Here is an 8,595-nt window from a genome sequence, read left to right as displayed (position 1 = left end):
AAGGCATATGCCACCATTGCTCAGCTGAAGTGCTAATTATTAAAAGTGGAAATAAACCATTTTGTGGTGGCACACACCTTTAATCCCAGCACTAGAGAGGCAGAGGCAGGGAGATCACTGTGAGTTCAAGGCCAGCTTGGTCTTCAGAGTGAGTTCTGGGACAGCCAGGGATACACAGAACCATGTCTCAAAAAAACAAAAAAACAAACAAACAATAAATAGTGGAAATAAATAGCTGGGCTGAGATATACTGTGAGTGGCTATTCAGCTCTCAACCCTAGAAGTCATGAGAGTTGTTTTACTATTGGTTGGTTTTGCTTCTTTCCACCTTTAAAGAATGAACCTTTTATTTTGTAATAACTTTAGATTTCAGAAAAGTGGCAGGTTGTACAGCCCAGAATTCCTGTGTGACTTTTCCAGGCTCCAAGTTTCTCTACTGTCATTTGGCTTTGCTACATGCCTTTGTGAGTATCAGGAAGCCCTTGCTAGCACAACTCTCTACTACAGTAAGACTTTCTATGGATCTTACCACCTAGTTCCCAAAGCTCTCCTCTCTTCTCCAGTCCTCTCCATCGCACCATCATACTTAGAGATACTACATTTCACATTTTTGTAGGCTGAGGCAATTTCTCAGGCTTCCTTTGTTTCTCATGAGCTTCAGTTTTAAGGCTCACTGATTAGGTACTGAGTAGACAGTACCTCAGGTAGGATCTACAGGGTGTACTTTCTGAGGACTAAGTTTTAGAATCTCAGAGATGAGGTGCCCTCTTGTCACATCACCTTAGAGGCACCTGACATCCACATGGTTACCCCCCAGTTCTGGGTAGAATCACTTAGGTAAGGTGGTACTTACCAAGAATCTCTACAAAATTCTTATTCTTTCCTCTTTTGGTACTATTTTTAAAAATGTTTTGTTTTTAATTTATGTGTATCTGTGTTTTGGTTTGTATATATGAGTGCAGGTACCTGCCGAAGCCAGGAGTGTCGGATTCCCTTGGCTGGAGTTACAGGCAGTTGTGAGCCATCCATCCTGGGAACCAAACTTGGGCCTTCAGCAGCAGCAGTATATGCTTTTAACTGCTGAGCTAGCTCCCCAGGCCCCTTCTGGTTCTTCTGGGGAACCCCAAAAGGCTTTTCCTGATGGGAGGGAGGGGCTACATCTCAAAAGGCAGGACAGAGCACCATTCCACAGTCCCCTATGGACCACAGTCACTCTGTTCACTTTCTATCCGAGGCCCTAGCTCAGGAGGAAGGGCCAGGTAACTCTAGGAAAGTAATTCATTACATGGGGAGATACTGGGCACCTGGTAGGTACTCAGGGAATATGCTGCCTTTCCTTCCTTCTAGGACTAGTTTAACACAACAATTTTTCTTTCCCTAGCATGTCTCAGGCTAGTAGACCTGAGAACTCCCAAATGGAGTACCATATAGAGCCAGGTGTCCCTTTCACCTGTGGTGCTATCAGCAGATCTATCACCAGCCTGTGCAATGGGAGCCTTGAAGCTGTAGCCTCTGGGGAGGAGCGCTTTAAAGCTGGGACTAAGGCCCAGCCCTCATTGCCTGTTCTAAGATGGAATTACAGCCCCAGACATACCAGTGAGGGCAACAGTTTCTCCCCCAAGGCCTGGTGAAGACTCCAGGTACTTCTGTGTGTTCTGGAACAGCCGGGACTGCAACCTGTCAAGTAGGTTCAGGGAAAGACTGACTACCAGGGCTTCTGAGTGTGTTTGGATAAGGCAAGTATCCCTTTATAGAAGTGACCTGTCACAGGGACTACTGAATAAAGGTGGAGAAAGGACTCTGAGGATGCAGAAGGGGAAAGAAGACCATAGCTGGGACCTGGAGAAATGGGCTAGAACTTGTGTGGAAAATCTGCCCTTAAGAGACAACCCAAGTGGGCTCAGGACACCAGCTGAGACCCAGGAATAGGGTCCAGACTTTAGAGTGTGGAATGCTGGTGGGTACCTGAGGGTATGGTGGGAGCAGGACTGTCCCTGACCTATGCTGGGGCCTTCCCAGGGCCTGTGGTTGGGATGAGCTGCTTAGAAACTCTCAGAGGAAAGCACTGTGTCAGGATCCACTTGTAGCGCACAGCCAAGTAAGGTTTGCCTCTATCCAAAGTACATACTTGGTTCTGACTGGGCACCATGGCTGCTTCCTGCCCCTGTGCTAGGTCTAGCATAGGGGTCTGGCTGACATATCCTCTGATTCTGCTCTGTTCTTTCCCCATCTCTTCCCCTTGGTCTGCTGAGGCCTGGCCCCCAACCTATTCTCTTGGTCTTGAGTCTCAGTACCTCTCCTTCCCCCAGTCCAGGGACATAGCAGGTGTGGCTTTGCTCCTTTCAATATTGCTGGAAATGCAGGGAACTCTGGAATGCTGAGCCCTGGCCCCATAGCTGGTAGGTGGGAGGCAAGGCTTAGGGAGCAAGGAGCTGCCAGTTGGCTATGGTACTTTGGAAGGACAGTTGGGGTGAGGGAGCATTTGGAATGGAGATGGGGCGACAGTTGGCAATAGCAGCTGGAGTGGCAGTTGGGGCTTGGCAGGGGCACAAGCCTGGAGGACAGTTGGGGTGGGGCAGCCATGGGATTGGCAGGTAGCCCTTGGCCTGGAGCAGCTCTGGAGGACAGTCTTGCAGAGGCCTGGACAGGAGGGCAAGTCCAGATGGCTCTAGACCTGGCCAAACTATGCCCAGGAAGCCCATATTACAGAAGCCTAGGTGAGGAGCTCCTCCCATGGCCATAGATTGGTCTTTGCTGCAGACTGAGGCAGGATTCAGTTCCACTACAGGGGCCAGGATGATGTGTGGTGGGCGGGTCCCAGTATCCCCAGCCCATAGCAGTGCTCTTTTTTCCCTCCCTGCTCTTGGCTTCTCTAGATAGGGACTTCCAGCAGAGTGCTGGAGAGGGCAGGGACAGGTTTCTGGAAGGGGGCAGGACTCTTAGGTCTGTTGCCATGGGGACGACTGAGCAACACCACTGGCTGGAGGATAAACAGGCAGTCTCTCTGACCAGTGACTGAGACAAAGACAGCTACAGAAAAACCAGCTGGGGGTAGATGAGGAAATGCTGCCTTGGGGGGAAGATGCCTAGCAATGACAGGGTTGGTGGGGTGGTACCTCTACTAGATATGGAGGGATATTTGCTGTTCTTCTGGAATTTTCTTTTCCAAAGCTCCTCCCAGGCTATTGCTTACAAAGCAGACCCTGAGGCTAAATGCAAGTAAGTCCCTGATCTCTATTGTTTCACAGTTCTTTGCCTGAGGTTGGGCCCCTTCTTGCTCCTCTGCCCCTTGAAAGCCACACGGTGTATTGATGGAGGGCAGGTTACCAGTAAAGCACATAGGGGTCTCTAGGGTTTACAGAGGATGCTGGGCCTGGCCAGCCACATGGCACTCTTAAAGGCTATCATGGTGGTGTTCCAGGTACTTGGGATAGAAGGGGCCCATTCTGAGGGCCTTCTATCAGAAAGCACATTCATGGCCTGATCAGCTTCTGCACCCTTTCTTTGGCCCCCAGAATGTGTGGCCTGATGCTAATTCCCTTCATGGATTTGGTATGTTCCTTGACGGTCTCCTGACATACTCATACAGGTAGCTTGGGGTGAGTTTTTGGTTGTTGTTATTGTTTTTTAAGATAGGGTTTTGCTGGACGGTGGTGGCGCACACCTTTAATCCCAGCACTTGGGAGGCAGAGGCAGGCAGATCTCTGTGAGTTCGAGGCCAGCCTGGGCTACCGAGTGAGTTCCAGGAAAGGCGCAAAGCTACATAGAGAAACCCTGTCTCGAAAAACCAAAAAAAAAAAAAAAAGATAGGGTTTTAAAGAATGGCCTGGATCTCACTTTGTAGACCAGGTTACCCTTAAACTCAGAGAGATTCATCTGATTCTGCATATCAAGTACTGGAATTAAAGGTGTATGCCACCACACCTGGCTCAACTTTTTTTTTTAAATTTGTATTTGTGTGTGTGTGTGTGTGTGTGTACATGTGCAGCTGGCTGCCTATCAAGGCCAGAAGAGGGTGTTAGATCTCTTGGAGCTGATGTTATAGGCAGTTATGAGCTACTCCAACGTAGATGCTGAGTGAGAACCAAACTTGGGTTCTATGCAAGAGCATTAAGCAAACAATATTAAACACCGAGCTATCTCTCCAGCTCCTGGGGGTAACTATACAATGGTCTCAACCGATAGCATGGACCCATGTGGCTGCAGGACCCTGACCATCTGTCTGTCTGTTCACATTTTCTACTGCTCACTGTTGATAGCCAGGATCATGCCCATCTTCATGGAACCTTCCCAGACCCCTGCTATGGATGCTGAATGCCATGATCAGAGTGTAACTGAGGCCAACCTATCTGTCCATCCTTGAGAGTCATCTCTAAGGCAGGTCACCTGGTGTGAGAAACTGTGAGTTCCTGAGCCATTCTGGTAACACATCAAAGCAGACACATTTAGACACCTGGGCCAACTCTGCTATGACTTCTCTTACCCTCACATCTGCCAAGAGGTTGCGGTTGCTGCTGTTTGGGTTTTTAAACAATTATGGGGTTTATTAGCTTGCAGAACAGTGATAGTGAGGAGATAAGGTGGGTCTGTCTCATCTCAGGGGGTTCTTCTTCAATCTGCCTACAAGCTACTGTATTGTCTTTATGTCTAGGCCTTGTATCCTTGTGCTGGCTTTTGGAGCAGAAAATACAGGGGTCTTGGTCCAGTCACTGGTAGTGCTGCTGGGGTGGAGGTGCAAGAGTGTGTATGTGTGGAAAGGGGGTACCTGCTCTGTCCTGGCTCATTTCAGAAGTCAACAAGAGTTCCTATGAAGATGAGTAGCCCTTTGGCATATGGAGTGGGCCTGTTAGTGTTAGACACAGGTGTGGTTGTCATAGGCTTCCTGAGCAATGACTGAGCTCCACTGTGTTTATGGGCAAGGTTCTTCTATTGCTCCCAAGTTCTGCATGGGAAACAGACAGCATAACATCAACATGATCCTTCTTGAATGTGTCTTGGGTGCCTAGTTACCTTGAGAGAAACTAGGGCTCTCTCTGAGGGAGAGTGAACTTAGAGGTCTCCTCATGCTTCACTTTCTTCATGAGCAGCAAACAGAGACCAAACTGAGAAAGGGGATGGTCTGAAGGACTATCTACAGACAGTGTTCTTTGTCCCCTCAGAGGGAGGTGTACCCAGACTGACCCTCGGATCTTCCCGGAGGTCAGGAGCGGTAGTCAGAACTGTGCTCGTCCTACTTCTCCAAGGATAGGCACACTGAGGAGGGCAGGATTGGGGGGTGTGTGTTGGTGGTGGTGGGGCTTGCTTCAGACCAGTTGTGCCAAGAGAGTCCTCCAGCAGAAAGAATGAAACTAGGGACACCTGGGCCATGAGTGCCAGCCTAGGTGCCTGGCGAGGGGTGGGCAGGGCATGTGCACAGCCATCTCCTGTAAGGAATATCCCTGGCTTTCATCTCTGACTGCCAGACCTCTGCTCGCCCTTGCTCGCTCAAGGAGAATCTCCTCCTGCCAGCCCTCCCACTGCCGCCCATGAATGCCTCCTCACACAACATGAGAAATCCTCCATCAGGGCGGGCGCCTCCCACCTCCAGAGGAATTTCGCGGCGCTGGCCCCTCGAGGAGGCAGGGCGCAGACAGCCTAGGGCGAATTGCGATTGGTTGGCCCAGCAGGGCTCAACTCCTCTACGCCCCTGGCCAGCCACAAGCTCACCTCCTCCCCTCCGCTGTGCCCGGAGGGAGCGTGGTGGCCTTTAACCCCGGCGCAGGCCAGCCAGGAATGTACACGCTACCCGTTCCAGCTCCCCAAAGGCTCGAGGACACAGAAGGCAAGAAAAGACGCGCGGCACCGCACCACTGGGGGCGGGGTGTAGAGACCCATCCCTAGCTATACGGGAATCGAGATGCGACCACTGGTTGGGAGCTGCTGGCCAAGACAGGGTTCTCGCCACTTGTCTGAGCCCCACGCCCTCACCAGCAGCTGGATGACAAGACCGACGTGCGGCAGCCAATGCTCCTAGTTGGCCAAATATGAGTACCGTTTGCAGGCACCGCCACGTGGCCCGCTTCTCAACGCGCGCTTCTCTGGGAGAGCGCCCAGGTCCCCGGATGGCGGGGGTGCACAGTGACCAGCTCCTTCAGGGCACCGCGCCCCTAGAGCGCGTTTTCTCCGCTCAGCATGAGCCCCGCGGAACCGCCATGGCGCGCCTGGAAGTCGCTAAGTTTGGGAGACGCGCGTACGGCGACGGCTCCTCGGGGTTCGGAGACAGCCATGACCCTGGGTCTCCTGCGTCCCCAGGGACAGGCGCTCAGACGACGCGGGGTGCGCCAACCCGACCCTGCTGCGGTGCCCTTGTCCAGCCCACCTCTCCCATCAGGTGGTCTCCGTCTGCGAGATCCCGCAGGGCGGGAGCGTCGGACCCACGGACCCCATTCCTTGCCACTCGCAAGCCCATGGGAGGGGGCTTCCCACAATGCCCAGCGAGCTCCAGCCCGCACTTCCGCTGTCCGGCCCCGCGGGGGGGCGGTGGGCCGCCGGAGCACCGGCGGCTACTCGGCCCCGGCCAGTCCGCTGCGCCCTGCCGCCGGAGCGGGGGGCGGGGCCGGCAGGCGGGGGCGGGGGCGGGGCTGGGGCGGTGGCCGAGGCCAGGGCGCAGCGTGGGCCAATCAGCGGCGTCCGGGCGCGCGCCGGGGGCGGGGTCAGGGTCCGCGGGAGGGGCGCGCGGGGCCGCGGGGCTGGAGCAGCTCGGGGGCGCGCGCCGGCCTGACGGACGGACGAACGGACGGGCGGGCGGACCGAGCCACCCGGGCGAGCGCGCAGCTCGGACCCTCCCGGACGTAGCGCTCGCTGGTGGCCGCGCGATCACCGGTCCGCGGCCACGGCGCCCGTCCGCGCCGGCGCCCCATGGGGTCACAGGTAAGCTGCGCCAGCTTCATTGTCCGCGCGGCCGGGCTGGCACACCACGCCGGGGCCGGGGCCGAAGCCCTGGCCGGAGCCTGGGCCGGGGCGGGGGCCGGGCAGCTGCAGCCCTGGTTGCTGTGAGCCAGGGCGCGCCCCCGCCCTGCCACCGGCCCCGCCCCGTCCCGCCTCGCGGGGGCGCCCTCCTGGGGGCGATGGCGCCCGGGGACAACGCGGACGGAGACCCAGGCCCGTGGGGCCACGGCCCCAGGGGCGTGGGCGGGGCGGCGCGGCAGATCCCCGCGGGGCTGATCGCAGAGGCGGCCGCGGTGCGGAGCTGCCCGACCCCTTGGCCCCCTGGCACCTCCGGCAGCCACCGCGACCGCCGGGGTCCTTCCTCGTCACCTCCGAAAGGGGAATTTTCCAGCTGGTAATTTCTGCTGCGTCAACGCCTGGCCCCAGGAGGCAGCCCGGGGGCGTCCCTGCGCCCCCCGCCCGAGCCGCCCCGTGCGTCCCCCGCCCGCGCAGTGGAGCCGCACCCGGACCCGCCCGCGCCGAGTTTGCCAAGAGTCAGAACTGCGGGACGTGAGCCCTGGGGGTCTTGGGGGTCATTGTCTCCCTAGAAGCCGGACGCCGGTCGTTTTAGATTTCCATTTTAATCCTGGGCCGAACTAGGGTGCAGGGCCCTCCTGGTGCGGTGGAGAGGGGAGCGCAGAAGAGACGCGGCGCTCGGAGCGCACGGGGCGCGCAGGGGAACCCGGTCCGCTATGAGTCGCGTCTTTGTTTCCCAGTAAATAGACCTGTCAGTTTCACAGGTTAGCTAAAGTCAGTGTCCGACAACTCAATCCCGAGGGTATAAACGGAATTTTCTGCACCATGGAGAGGGTTCTGGCTAGTTGGGGGATTCCCTGGTATGGCTAGCGATTTCACTATTAGTAGGCGGAACCAGCCATACACAATAGAACTGAATCCGGGAGCCCGGTAACAAGCTAAGGACAGATAATTTCTAATCCAAAGAAATATAAACAGAAGAAAGTTTGACTGAAATTCTCAATGAATTTCCTCCGGCTCTCAACCTACAATCTCAGCGTGCATTTAGAGAAGGTTACAGTGGCAAGATTGTTATCAGCACGTTTAAAGAAATGCTAATTAGAAAATGGGTTTAGTGAACTGTCTCCGCACTGACACCTGTGCACACACGGAGCACTCGTGTGGGTGCATTGTCTTGCTTGTAGAACACTGGATTGGATCCATCCTCTAGGCTAACTTCCCATTTGGGTGCAGATTCGCGAATTCCGTTCTTGCTGATCCTTGTTTTGCCTGTGCAAGGCAGTGTTTCCACTCGGCAAGAGAGTAGTTTGCTCACCAAAAGGAAATTTATGGAAGGGTTTCCATGAGAATAAGTTTCATTATTAGTAGGATTATTAGTAGGATTCCTCCATTTTGGTGTATTTTGTGATATTAGGTACTTTGAACTGAAATGTTTAGAATACATCTCCCGTATTATTGCAGAAAAGATTAAGCAAGTGATAGTGGTTCTAACGAAGAAGTTATTGCAGATAGAAGTTTAGCATTATCTTTGAAAACTTGTAATTGTTCTCTTATTATTTTTTTCTGAAGGGGAAACCACGTTGGGGGTAATTGCCAGTTTTCTCTTTAGAATAGTAGAAAGAACTCACTTTGGGTTTCTAAAAATCCAAGATC

At 54.3% G+C, this 8,595-nt stretch overlaps 1 protein-coding gene across 1 annotated transcript in view; it reads left to right on the top strand.

Annotated features, from left to right (window-relative positions):
• The first annotated feature begins 6,745 nt into the window (after nt 1–6,745).
• Nucleotides 6,746–8,595, top strand: part of Zbtb46 (zinc finger and BTB domain containing 46) — an 81,072-nt gene continuing 79,222 nt past the window's right edge. The window contains exon 1 of the mRNA XM_028885258.2: nt 6,746–6,909. The gene's annotated coding sequence lies outside the window, so the exon portion shown is untranslated. The remainder of the gene's footprint in view (nt 6,910–8,595) is intronic.

The sequence above is a fragment of the Peromyscus leucopus genome, chromosome 4 (assembly GCF_004664715.2).
Source record: "Peromyscus leucopus breed LL Stock chromosome 4, UCI_PerLeu_2.1, whole genome shotgun sequence".
NCBI classification, from domain to species: domain Eukaryota; kingdom Metazoa; phylum Chordata; class Mammalia; order Rodentia; family Cricetidae; genus Peromyscus; species Peromyscus leucopus.
This window is presented reverse-complemented; position numbering and strand designations above follow the sequence as displayed.